Source organism: Thalassophryne amazonica, chromosome 9, assembly GCF_902500255.1.
Source record: "Thalassophryne amazonica chromosome 9, fThaAma1.1, whole genome shotgun sequence".
NCBI lineage: Eukaryota > Metazoa > Chordata > Actinopteri > Batrachoidiformes > Batrachoididae > Thalassophryne > Thalassophryne amazonica.
Genome location: NC_047111.1, coordinates 52,238,691 through 52,251,910, shown reverse-complemented (window position 1 = coordinate 52,251,910; position 13,220 = coordinate 52,238,691). Strand labels below are relative to the sequence as shown.

Genomic DNA, 13,220 nt, shown 5'->3' with positions numbered 1-13,220 from the left:
TTCAGCTGCTGAATGATCTTAGACACTATACTTTTAACAGAATGATACAACATCCACGACTTACTTCAAAGACATTGTCTTCAACACTGTTAATGTAAGAGAATATATGAACTACCCCTTAGACAGACCTGACATCTAAAATCAGAAACAAGTGTTCTTCTCTATAATGGATACAATGGAAAATGCTGACAGAAGAAGGAAAAACCCCTTAGATTAAGTGGAAGTAGCCAGAACATGAGTGAGTACTTTTGCTTGTGTTGTAGTTGTTGAGAGCCAGTGCCGCCGACCAAACGGTCCCCCCCGTGACAGGTAAAACCTCTTAAATCATTGTAAAAAAAGTTTTAAGCGGAACGAGGCGATAATCGGTGAGTCGCTACTGACGCTTTGAATTGACAGAGGCACAGTGAACGCAGCAGCAGCTCGTGTGGATGCAGCGCTCTGATCGCTTCCTCCGTCTTTTATTATGAAATAATGCTGAATTTATGTTGAAATGATTGTTGTACAAAAACTTCAGATATCTGTCACTGAGACAGATGATGACTGGAGTGCAATTTGAAGCAGAAACAATGTGATAATCCATGAACCGCGGCTGACGTACAGAAATGACGCACGCGCAGTGAAGGCAGGGCGGACCAATTTTTAGGGGGCACCGTTCGATCTGTGACACCGGCACTGAAGCTGTCACTGGTGCCCCACAAACTGATTCCAACACAAGTGGAAAAACATTTCATCACGGTCAGTAGATGCTTCCATCACATGTCATAACGCAAGAATATTGTACCTATCTCTTTCACACATTTTTCCTTTAAAATTTGTCCAAAATTCCTGCTCACTGATAAGAATTTTTTTTCAAATGCTCGGGTTTGATTTGTAGTTTGGTATCTCCCATAAACAATGTTACAATATAATTCCAACAGAGTCAGCATGAATGTTATATTGAAATGTTTGCCCCATGGACTATGTAACATCTACTAAGCAGCTGCCACACAGCACAAACTCACTGAATGGGATCCTGGCTTGCTATGATAGGCACATGACTGAACAAACCACTACACTGAGCTGGAGTGGCAACAGAACAGAGAGGAGAGAGGAAACCACAATAACATGATTAGTGCCAGTCTTCTACAAATAGCCTTTGTCCACAGCCTCCTCTATATGTATCTGACACAAACCGGACCTTTCAGAATATAACGAAAATACACAGCAAAACACTACCAACTTTTTTTTTATTTTGTCATGATTTTGTACTATCCATTAGAGCCTGACCAATATGGATTGTTGAGGGGAAGGATGCAACACCAATATTAGGGGATCCCAGCCTGCTTGACAGCACTGCAAATTATGCTGCTGGCATGTTCACTGCTGGACTAACTATGTAATGACAACATTTCCAACAGCCAAAGTGTTTTTCTGCATTGTTTATTCAGGAAAATAAAAGTTTTGATATCAGCAATAATAAAGCCTATACCGAGTGAAAGCCTCATATCAGCTATTATTGGCCAATCAAAATACCACTGGGACTCTAGTATCCATTATACACTACCTCTACGTGACATCTGTAGATGGCAAACTCACAACTGTATTTTTAGATAATATCAGTGATTTGGCTTCCAATATCCGTATGAGACCCAGTGGTGAGTAGAGGTGCACGGTATATCTGGTTTAAACAGTACATGGTATAAATCTGGCCTATGGTACAGATTTGGACTTCACTGAAAAATCGCGATAACACCCGCAGTTTGTTGATACAGGAAAACTCCTCTGTGAAGTGTCTGTGAATCACTGCTCCTTTGCTGCGAAGTGCAGAGCGGAGGAAAGGGAGGTGTTGTGAGCTGAGGAGTGTCTCTCACGGAGATGAGGAGTGCTCATGTGAGACGCCTGAGTGTCTTCCACACTTAGCAGTTCTGTCGCTGAACACCGTAAAGCCAAGACAGCAACATACAAGATTTGTAAAGCTGTTGTTTATGTCAGCGGACACTCCGTCATGACCTGAATCAATCATTTCAGATGACAACACATTAAATAATGCAAGGATTTGTTTTAACCGATGCAGAAAGACAAAATTAGCCAGGGAACAGCGATTTACCCAGAATGACTTCACATATGAGTAAATTAAGTACTTTTATTACAACCCCAATGCCAATGAAGTTGGGATGTTGTGTAAAATGTAAATAAAAACAGAATACAATGATCTGTAAATTCTCTTCAACCAATATTCAATTGAATACACCACAAAGACAAAATATTTAATGTTCAAACTGATAAACTTTATTGTTTTTGTGGAAATAATTGCTCATTTTGAAATGGATGCCTGCAACACATTTAAAAAAAGTTGGGACGGGGCAACAAAAGAGAGAGATATACTTTATTGATCTCACAGTGGAGAAATTCTGTTTACACTCCAGTTACCTCAGACAGCAATTAGTCCACAATTATTACTTGTTTACCATAATAATGGCACACATCAGAATTAAAGACAGCACATACACATTTGACATTGTTTATGTACAGTAAGTTTGAAGAAGTCCGTTATCCGAATTGAGGCAAGTGGGTGAAGGCCACACAGCAACTCTGAGATGTGCCGCCGTCAGCTTGGGGGGAAGAACGGGGGCTGTATCTAAAACTGCACCACCCCCACAGAAGGGGAAAGGAGTGACGTGAGCAGACACTGGAGTGGGGAGTGTTGATGGGGAATGGGGTGGGGGGGTGGGGGTGGAGCATGCTTCAGTCCTGTGAAAAGGAGTTTATTGTCTTTGTGAATTGAGATAAGAAACAGCCAAATGATCCCCAGGCCGAAGAAATTCCTTCCTCTGGAGGGAAAACAGTCGGGCAATTTGACCTTCAGCCTTGATAAGCCTGTAGTGTTATGGTTTGAGCAGTGAAAAACACTTTTAACAGTTCCACTTGAACAACCAAATACCAATTATGAATTAAGAATATTCACCAGCCTCTGAAATCTTCAACTTCAACTGCAAGGCACGCATCTGCTCCAAGATGTCATCCAATTTGCGTCTGAGTTCAAGAGTCATCACAGTCTGAGAATGCACTGCCTTGCCAACCTCGTTAATCATGACGGACAAGCAAGGGGCTGTGGTTCTTGATGCCACTGTCTTGCCAATTTTCCAGTAGATCAGGGCAGCACATAAGCCAAAAAGTACAGTAGTGTTCAGAATAGTAGTAGTGTTATGTGACTAAAAACATTAATCCAGGTTTTGAGTATATTTCTTATTGTTACATGGGAAACAAGGTACCAGTAGATTCAGTAGATTCTCACAAATCCAACAAGACCAAGCATTCATGATATGCACACTCTTAAGCCCAGGTTACACATAGAAGGTTTTGTCGGTGAGTAGTACATAGACCGAAGTTCGCTGTAGTTCCAGCTGTTTTCGGGGTGGAAAGGGGCGGAGCGCGCGCAGCGGGGCCCCTCCTCACTCCTTCCCCCAAAAAACTCTGTCATAATTGTGTTTAGAAACCAGTCACCATTTGCTTTATTATACATTTGTGTAGTTAATTAATAAAATATTCTCTACAGACGATTCGCTCGCGCACACGTAAAAAAAAGAAAGAAAAAAGAAACTCCACTCCCTGCTGCTGCTGTTTGCTGCGGGGCTCTTCCTCGCTCTTTCCCCCAAAAAACTCTGTCATAATTGTGTTTAGAAGCCAGTCACCATTTGCTTTATTATACAGCTGTATAGCTAATAAGCAAAATAATCTCCAGGACGATTCGCGCGCGCACACACGTAAAAGAAAAATAAAAAGAACCTCCGCTCCACGCTGCTGTGGTGCTGCTGCTCGCTCCAAAAACTCTGTCATGATTGTAAAATAAAGGACAAAAGACACATAAGTCCTGCTCACAGGCTGCTACCAGATACAGGACATGTTCACATCTTCAAACTCCAGACATCTCCACGTCACAATATATTCAGTCCCTGATTGGTCATCGCGGCGCGATGAGAACGGCGGCACTACAGGAAGCGGCAGGATGAAACGGCGATTAAAAAGTATCAAACGCCGTTGTTCGCATTGTCGCTGTCATCACGGGAGGTCTCCGGGAGCGCTCCTGGAATTATTCGACATGTTGAATAATTTTTTCGACGATTCCCGGTAAAGCTGGAACTAAGCCACGCCCCTTAGTGCCGGCGTTAACAATGGCGTGTGTCCTTAAGACGGCCAAAAACTCTTCCGGGACGCTTCCGGGAGCTCTTACCGTCTGTGTGTAAACGGGGCTTTAAGGCTATGAAATTGGGCTATTAGTAAAAAAAGTAGAAAAGGGGGTGTTCACAATAACAGTAGTGTGGCATTCAGTCAGTGAGTTTGTCAATTTTGTGGAACAAACAGGTGTGAATCAGGTGTCCCGTATTTAAGGATGAAGCCAGCACCTGTTGAACATGCTTTTCTCTTTGAAAGCCTGAGGAAAATGGGACGTTCAAGACATTGTTCAGAAGAACAGCGTAGTATGATTATAAAGTTGATTGGAGAGGGGAAAACTTATACGGAGGTGAAAAAAACTTATAGGCTGTTCATCTACAATGATCTCCAGTGCTTTAAAATGGACAAAAAAAAAACAGACATGTGGAAGAAAATGGAAAACAACCATCAAAATGGATAGAAGAATAATCAGAATGGCAAAGGCTCACCCACTGATCAACTCCAGGATGATCAAAGACAGTCTGGAGTTACCTGTAAGTGCTGTGACAGTTAGAAGACGCCTGTGTGAAGCTAATTTATTTGCAAGAATCACCCACAAAGTCCCTCTGTTAAATAAAAGACGTGCAGAAGAGGTTACAATGTGCCAAAGAACACATCAACTGGTCTAAAGAGAAATGGAGGAATATTTTGTGGACTGATGAGAGTAAAATTGTTCTTTTTGGGTCCAAGGGCCGCAGACAGTTTGTGAGACGACCCCCAAACTCTGAATTCAAGCCACAGTTCACAGTGAAGACAGTGAAGCATGGTGGTGCAAGCATCATGATATGGGCATGTTTCTCCCACTATGGTGTTGGGCCTATATGTCGCAAACCAGGTATCATGGATCAGTTTGGATATGTCAAAATACTGCCTTATGCTGAGAGGACATGCCCTTGAAGTGGGTGTTTCAACAAGACAATGACCCCAGGCACACTAGTAAAAGAGCAAAATTTTGGTTCCAAACCAACAAAATTAATGCCTCGCAAATGTGAAGAAATCATGAAAAACTGTGGTTATACAACTAAATACTAGTTTAGTGATTCACCGGATTGCTAAAAAAAGCAGTTTGAACATAATAGTTTTGAGTTTGTAGCGTCAACAGCGGATGCTACTATTATTGTGAACACCCCCTTTTTTTAACTTTTTTTTACTAATAGCCCAATTTCATAGCCTTAAGAGTGTGCATATCATGAATGCTTGGTCTTGTTGGATATGTGAGAATCTACTGAATCTACTGGTAACTTGTTTCCCATGTAACAATAAGAAATATACTCAAAACCTGGATTAATCTTTTTAGTCACATAGCACTACTATTATTCTGAACACTACTGTACCAGCCCTGCTACCATAAGACCAAAAATTTATAAAAGATAGGGAAAGTTGATGAATGCTCAAAGAACACCTGTTTGGAAACAAGTGGGTGCCATGATTGCATATAAAAGGAGCATGCCCAAAAGGTTCAGCCATTCACAAGCAAAGATGGGGCGAGGATCACCACTTTGTGAACAAATGTGTGAAAAAATAGTCCAACAGTTTAAGAACAATGTTTCTCAATGTTCAATAGCAAGGAATTTAGGGATTCCATCATCTACAGTACATAAAAAAATCAGACAAATCAGAGAATCTGGAGAACTTTTGAGACGTAAGCGGCAAGGCCGAAAACCAACACTGAATGCCCGTGACCTTCGATCCCTCAGGCAGCACTGCATTAAAAACTGACATCACTGTGTAAAGGATCTTACCGTGTGGGCTCAGGAACACTGCAGACAACCACTGTCAGTTAACACAGTTCGTCGCTACAAGTGCAAGTTAAAACTCTACCATACAAAGCAAAAGCCATACATCAACAACATCCAGAAACGCTGCCGCCTTCTCTGGGCGTGGAAAAGTGTGCTGTGGTCTGATGAGTCCACATTTCAAATTGTTTTTGGAAATCATGGACGTCATGTCCTCCAGACAAAAGAAGGAAAAGACCACCCAGATTGTTACCAACGAAAAGTTCAAAAGCCAGCATCTGTGATGGTATGGGGGTGTGCTAGTGCCCATGGCATAAGGAACTTACACATCTGTGATGGCACCATCAATGCTGAAAGCTACATCCAGGTTTTGGAGCAACACATGCTGCCATCCAAGCAACGTCTTTTTTAGGGACATCCCTGCTTATCTCAGCAAGACAATGCCAAGCCACATTCTGCACGTGTTACAACAGCGTGGCTTCATAGTAAAAGAGTGCGGGCACTAGACTGGTCTGCCTGCAGTCCAGATCTGTCACCCACTGAAAATGTGTGGTGCATTATGAAGCACAAAATACGACAACAAAGACTCCGGACTGTTGAACAACCGAAGTCATACGTCAAGCAAGAATGGGAAAGAATTCCACCTACAAAGCTTCAACAATTTGTGTCCTCAGTTCCCAAACGCTTACTGAGTGTTGTCAGAAGGAAAGGTGATGTAACACAGTGGTAAACATAGCAAAGCCACTCAGATCTCCCAATCCACACACACCTCCCCCAACTCCTCTGGGGTAACCCCAAGGCGTTCCCAAGCCAGCCGAGAGATGTAGTCCCTCCAGCATGTCCTGGGTCTTCCCCGGGGCCTCCTCCCAATGGGACGTGTCCGGAACACCTCTCCAGCGAGGCGTCCAGGGGGCATCCGGAAAAGATGCCCGAGCCACCTCAACTGACTCCTTTCGATGTAAATATTTGCACAAAAACAATAAAGTTTATCAGTTTGAACATTAAATATCTTGTCTTTGTGGTGTATTCAATTGAATATAGGTGTGACGGAGCAGCCCCACCAAAGCCCGCGGCGCCACCTCCAACCTAACCACGTGCTCACTCGCTCACTTACCTTCATTCAGTCAACTCCCCGTCCTCCTGCGCAGTTTCCAATAATCGCCAGTCCATTTCACCACCGCAGTAGTCTTGGGTACACACTAGGCCGCTGTTAAATCCTCCATGATCCATAGTTTTGTCCAGTAACCAACTCTTTTCCAGTATCCAGCCACAATTCACGAGCCCTACTGTCAAATCGAGCGCTGTGTTTACTTCCGGATTTATTGCGTCCAGTGCAGGACATTAGCGTCCGACGTCATCGCTGACGTCATCATTAAGGGCCATTTTTTCAAAAATTTTATTTTATTATTTTTCCTGAGTTTCTTACAGGTAAGGGGACAAGGCGAAATAATAAAGTATTAATTTGATGATTTTTTTGTATTTTTGTATTTCTGAAATTCGCAGTTTGATTGCAGAAAACTGTATTTTTTTGGTTAATTGGTTTGTGGGAGGGGCCTAGGGGTATAAAGGGGCGCCAGTCTCCTTGGCTCAATTAGTCTGGGCCTGGTCGTGTTACAGAGAAGGTAACTATGATCCTTTGTTTGTTGTTATTTTTCTGTTGTTTGTAAATATTGTAAATAATTGTTCACTGTTTGTTTGTACAGCACTCCTCTTTTGATTTTTGGGAAATTAAAAACACCTTAAAACATCCTGCGACTTTTGCCATCATTTATCATCTTGTACAAGAACCCCGTCACAATAGGTTGAAGAGGATTTACAAATCATTGTATTCTGTTTTTATTTACATTTTACACAACGACCCAACTTCATTGGAATTGGGGTTGTAATTTTTGGTGGTTGTTGTGTTTTGGAAATGAGGAAATGCCTGCATCCTGAAAATGCTTCATGTATTCAGAGCGTGTGTGCCATCTCATGTTCAAGAGATGAAACTTCAGCCACTAACCCAACAATACTGTACCAAAACATCAAATCTAGGCTTGCATCTCAGATGTACCTTCTGGCAAATTGTAGCTGTAGTTTTGAGACTTGCACAATAAATGTATTCAAAATTACATTATATCTGTTGGGTTTTTTGTCATTATTTATTTATTTTTATTAGTTTAGCTTTGCTAAGGGACCCATTCAGAAATACATTAGAATTTGTACACTTAAGTTTATGTTGTGATATATACCGTTACTGTGAAGGGATTCCATTTCAAGTCATATCGCCCAGCTCTAGTGGTGAGTGTATTGAAGATGACTGCACAAATGCCATTGTTCTCGACGGTTTGAGACACTAGCCATACTGAGAGAATATATCAGCATGCTCTAACAGGATTAGCTGAAATCCTCCCTAACCCCATTCTATCAACTCTTTGGAGACAAGCAGCGAATAAGGATTAATAGATAAAGCAATGTAAGTGAAAGTAGCAAATAAAGTAAAACAGTGAAGAAGAAGAAGGTTTGTTCCAAATTAACATAAGTCCTGCATCAGAAGTGATGAGATATATTCTACAACAACAAATAGGCATTGGCTTCATAATAATGGATACCTTTCTGGTCCATTGCTTGCTTATTTTGGATAATCTTTCCAACAGTTTATTCTGCACCACAAAAACTATGTTGCCATGCACACTGTTGAGAAAAAACGGCTGCACAACATTGAGAAAAGTGGCCAACAAAATACCACAACTATTTCAAATAACAGGGTGACATCACAGTGTGCAGCAGAATGACACGGGATGTTTATTGTGTCATTTATTTCAGCAGGATCTCTCAACTGCAGCAAATTTAAGGTGCTATTGCAGCTGGAAAAAAGCACCGACATGCACAGTGTTTGAATGTTTTTGCAAATTAGTTACTGTAAAGAATCTCTTCATGCATGATAAGTATGCAAGAATGGAACATCTGTATGCAAAGCGGGATTATATCACGCCACCTGGATCTAGTAGTGAACAGACTCTTTGAAAGGTTGTTACTAAATAAAAGATTACAGCTCCTCAAGAATCAACAGAATCACTGAGTTGTATATGCAAACGACTGAAAGCAGAAACAGGGATTAAACTGAAATTCATACAGAAACAGACAAACATTTGCTGTCAAATTAATTTATTAATAATAATGATCTAAGTGATGGTTATGCGTGTGCTGTGAAACACTAATAAAAAGAAGTTAAACTCAAAGGGTTTCCACCCAAGTTTGGATGTAAGCAAGTACTTTTTCAACTTGGATATTAAGAATGAACAACAGGTCAGGTTTGCAAACATGCACTGGCATTGCACGTGGCTGCATCCACCAGCCTATGGAACAGTTTTGGGTGCTGATGGCAACCACTCAGGCAGACAACTAGTCCATCCTTTCTTGCAAACACCTAAGCTGCTGGTTTCCACTACCCTACGCAACACCCAAAATATGGAATCAATGAATAGAGTAACAGCCAGAACACACCCCTGACCAAAGACAGTTTTTAAAATGGGAAAAAGTCAGAGATTATACCCCCGATTCTCACAGCACTACCAGTGTTGAGGTGATCACAACATTTACCATTTCCATGATTGCTAAGGTATGTCTTCAATTCAATGAATTTATACAGCACCAAATCACAACAAAGGTTCCACAAGGTGCTTCACACAAGTAAGGTCTAAACCTTACAACCCCCCTGAGCAAACACATAGATTGTGAAAATGACTTTATAGCAAGTTATATCTATAGCAAAGGTATTTAACAGGTTTCTGGACTCACCAGAACAGGTATTTAAAAAATAAAAAGATTACTGGCCACACAAACCACCTCCGTCTTGGGTTCCAATCATCACATCAGCGATCCACGATCAGTTGCACCAACAAATGTCAGCTCTCCCCAGTTTTTCCATGATTGAAGTTATACATCTTTTTTGTCTTTTCTGGTTAAGGAGTTGGGCTTGAGACCAGAAGATCCTCAGTTCAAATCCCAGCCTGACTGAAAAATCATTAAGGGCCCTTGGGCAAGGTCTTTAATCCCCTATTGCTCCCGGTGTGTAGTGAGCGCCTTGTATGCCAGCACCCTGACATCGGGGTAAATGTGAGGCATTATTTGTAAAGCGCTTTGAGCATCTGATGCAGATGGAAGAGCGCTATATACAATGCAGTCCATTTACCATTTTCTGCATTCTGCTGCAAACGGTGCTTTTATTTTTTACACACCCACAAATAGAGATGGTGGTGGAAGACATCAAACTGCAGTTTTCACTCATGCAACAGTAACATGACACTTAAATCAGTCATGTAACAGTAACACGACACTTACCTAAACTGACTAAACCAACTGCACTCCAAAATCATAATAAATCAATAACACTAACAACATTGTTAAACTAACATGAACCACAATAACAACATTTAAACCACAAACCCTGAACTCACATGGTGCACTGCAGCACAATGCCCATTGTTTTCTGCTGTTAGCTAGTATCCCTAATTTGTCCAAAAATTTTAGCCCTATTAACTTTCCATTTTTGTAGCGTTCATCCTAACATAAGCATACCAAACCACAAACGTGAGCTCTTCGCAGTTTCTCCGTGATCAAAGCCATGCACACGCACACACACACACAGAGGCCACTGACTATTATAATATAGATTATTTGGTTAGCAATTTCATTTGTTGTTGTCATTAAAAAAATTGTTTCTGAGCTGGCAGGGATCACATCGGTGATGACTATGAGACTAGGGCTGAACAATTTATTGAATTTAACTGAAATCACGATGTAACTAATGCGATTAGCGAATTGCAAAGACTGCAATTATTTCTTAATTTTTCCGCATACATTAACACATTAATGAAATCAGCGTGTGTTGTATAGTTGAGCGGATCTCCATCTGTTTAATCCAGTGATTCATACGCATTGAAAAGCTCCCAATTTCACCCCACAAGAATGACTAGGTGAAATCCAATTTAAAAAATATTCATGGAAAACAAAATTTTACATTACTCTGTCACACATGGTATAAAAACAAACAAAAATAAATAAAATAAAACAAGCTCTGCCAACGTACCACCCTATTTCCCTCTTCTGTGTGTTCTGACCATACTGAATATTGACAATAAAATGATTTAACAGGCATACCAAATGTTGTAAACCAAAACTAACAGGTCTTAAAAAACAATAAATAATAAAAAAAAAAAAAGCCCAAGTCTGGATCTGCTGTAACAACTATGGAAAACAGACATGAAATAAAACCAACCAGCCTGATTGAATTTAAAATTTTCTGATTCAGTGAACACACACACACAGTCTGCATGGCACCCACATGCACTGCAACCTTTAACTTTGGCCTCAGACCAGTCAGTCACTAAGCAGATATGCTTAGAGAAGTCGTTTTATTGTGTCTCCTGATGCCATTCAGCAGCCAGCCTAGCAACCACCACCTCGTGCATGGCAGCCTTTTAAGTGCCGTGGCAGCAGAGAATCTGGCGTGTACAGAGGTATCTACGGTATTCATAGAAAGACAACTTCAACAGATATAGGGCAGAGAATAAGAAAAGTCTGCTTGTCTTCTTTTGAAGCCTTCAGTCACTCTCACACTCCTTATAGAGAACAATATCCACTCAAATTAATATTCTCTTGCTTCCAAAAATGTGTCCTGAAGCCATTACCACCAACACCCAACCCCCATCTTTGTATCACTGCAACCTCAACGTAAAGTGAGCCCAAACCTCACATGAACCATGACGCTATTTTATACTCTCTTCTACCCTTTTCTATATCCTTCATTTCCTATAAAGTCATTCCCACATCATCTATTCAATCCCAATACAACAATACAACAATACAACAACAGCTGTTAAAGCCGTCCTGTGGATGCTCAGTTCATGACCCATAATGTACCTCAAGGTTTTCAACATTTTTGTAAATGTGTTAGTTTGTGAGACTGTAAACTGATGGGGCAAGACTGTGTCTCAGTGTGCATGTGTTCATGCTACTGTGCGTATTCATGCATGCATGTGCAAGCAAGCTGTCTGCAGCATCTATTTCAGCTGTGAGCAACAGAAACTGAGGCCACCAAGCCATCACGGCTGGAGTAATAGTGAATCTAACACAATGATGTCATTTATAACAGTATGAACTGTGTGTAAGAATACACAGTGTTATACACAAAAGGCTGTCGTTGAGAAATGTGTGAGGATGATTTGAATATGAAACACCTGTGAAATAAAATTACTTTAACCAAGACTCAAGTATCAGTCAGTAATTTCCTGTAGGTCTTCGATACTGTTTGAGGAAAAACAATGTTTCATGACTGGAAATAAAAGAACACACTACACTGCATCTGGAAAGTATTCACAGTGCTTCACATTTTCCATATTTTATGTTACAGCCTTTTTCCAAAATGGATTATATAATTTTTCCCTCAAAATTCTACACACAATACCCCATAATGACAATATGAAAAAAGTTTTTTTTTTTTTTTTTTTTTTTGCAAATGTATTTTTTTAAAGAAGCAATCACATATATATAAATATTCACAGCCTTTGCCATGAAACTCAAATTGAGCTCAGGTGCATCCTGTTTCCACTGATCAACCTTGAGATGTCTCTACAACTTAAATTCAGTGAGTGGACAAGATTTGGAAAGGCAACACCTGTCTACCATATAAGGTCCCACAGTTGACAGTGCATGTCAGAGCACAAACCAAGCATGAAGTTAAAGGAATTGACTGTAGACCTCTGAGACAGGATTGTCCCAAAGCACAAATCTGGGGATGGGTACAGAAACATTTCTGCTGCTTTGAAGGTCGCAGTGAGCACAGTGGCCTCCATCATTTGTAAATGGAAGAAGTTTGGATCCACCAGGACTCTTCCTAGACCTGGCCACCCATCTAAACTGAGTGATGGTGGGGGAAGGACCTTAGTCAGGGAGGTAACCAAACCCAATGATCACTCTGTCAGAGCTCCAGCATTCCTCTGTGGAGAGAGGAGATCCTTCCAGAAGGACAACCATCTCTGCAGCAAACCACTAATCAGGCCTGTATGGTAGAGTGAAAAGATAATAGTTGTGCGCACATCCAATCCAATATTAGGCCAGGTGCAGGATAATCAGGAACTGCAGACAGAAAAAGAGGGGGAAATTGACACACTGGTTAAAGCTCTCAAAATGGTTTTATTGACTAAAAAAGCATGTTTTGACCGCAAGGTCTTCAGGCAACTGTACCTTGGGGCAATAGACCTTGCTGGTTGAACGTTGCTTTTTTAGGCAATAAAAAGATTTTGGAGTTTT

General features: G+C 41.0%; 1 protein-coding gene across 2 annotated transcripts in view; it reads right to left on the bottom strand.

Annotated features, from left to right (window-relative positions):
* The window catches only part of LOC117517120 (rho GTPase-activating protein 26-like), a 397,059-nt gene that overhangs the window by 261,241 nt on the left and 122,598 nt on the right, over positions 1–13,220 (bottom strand). The gene's annotated exons all lie outside the window — the stretch shown is intronic.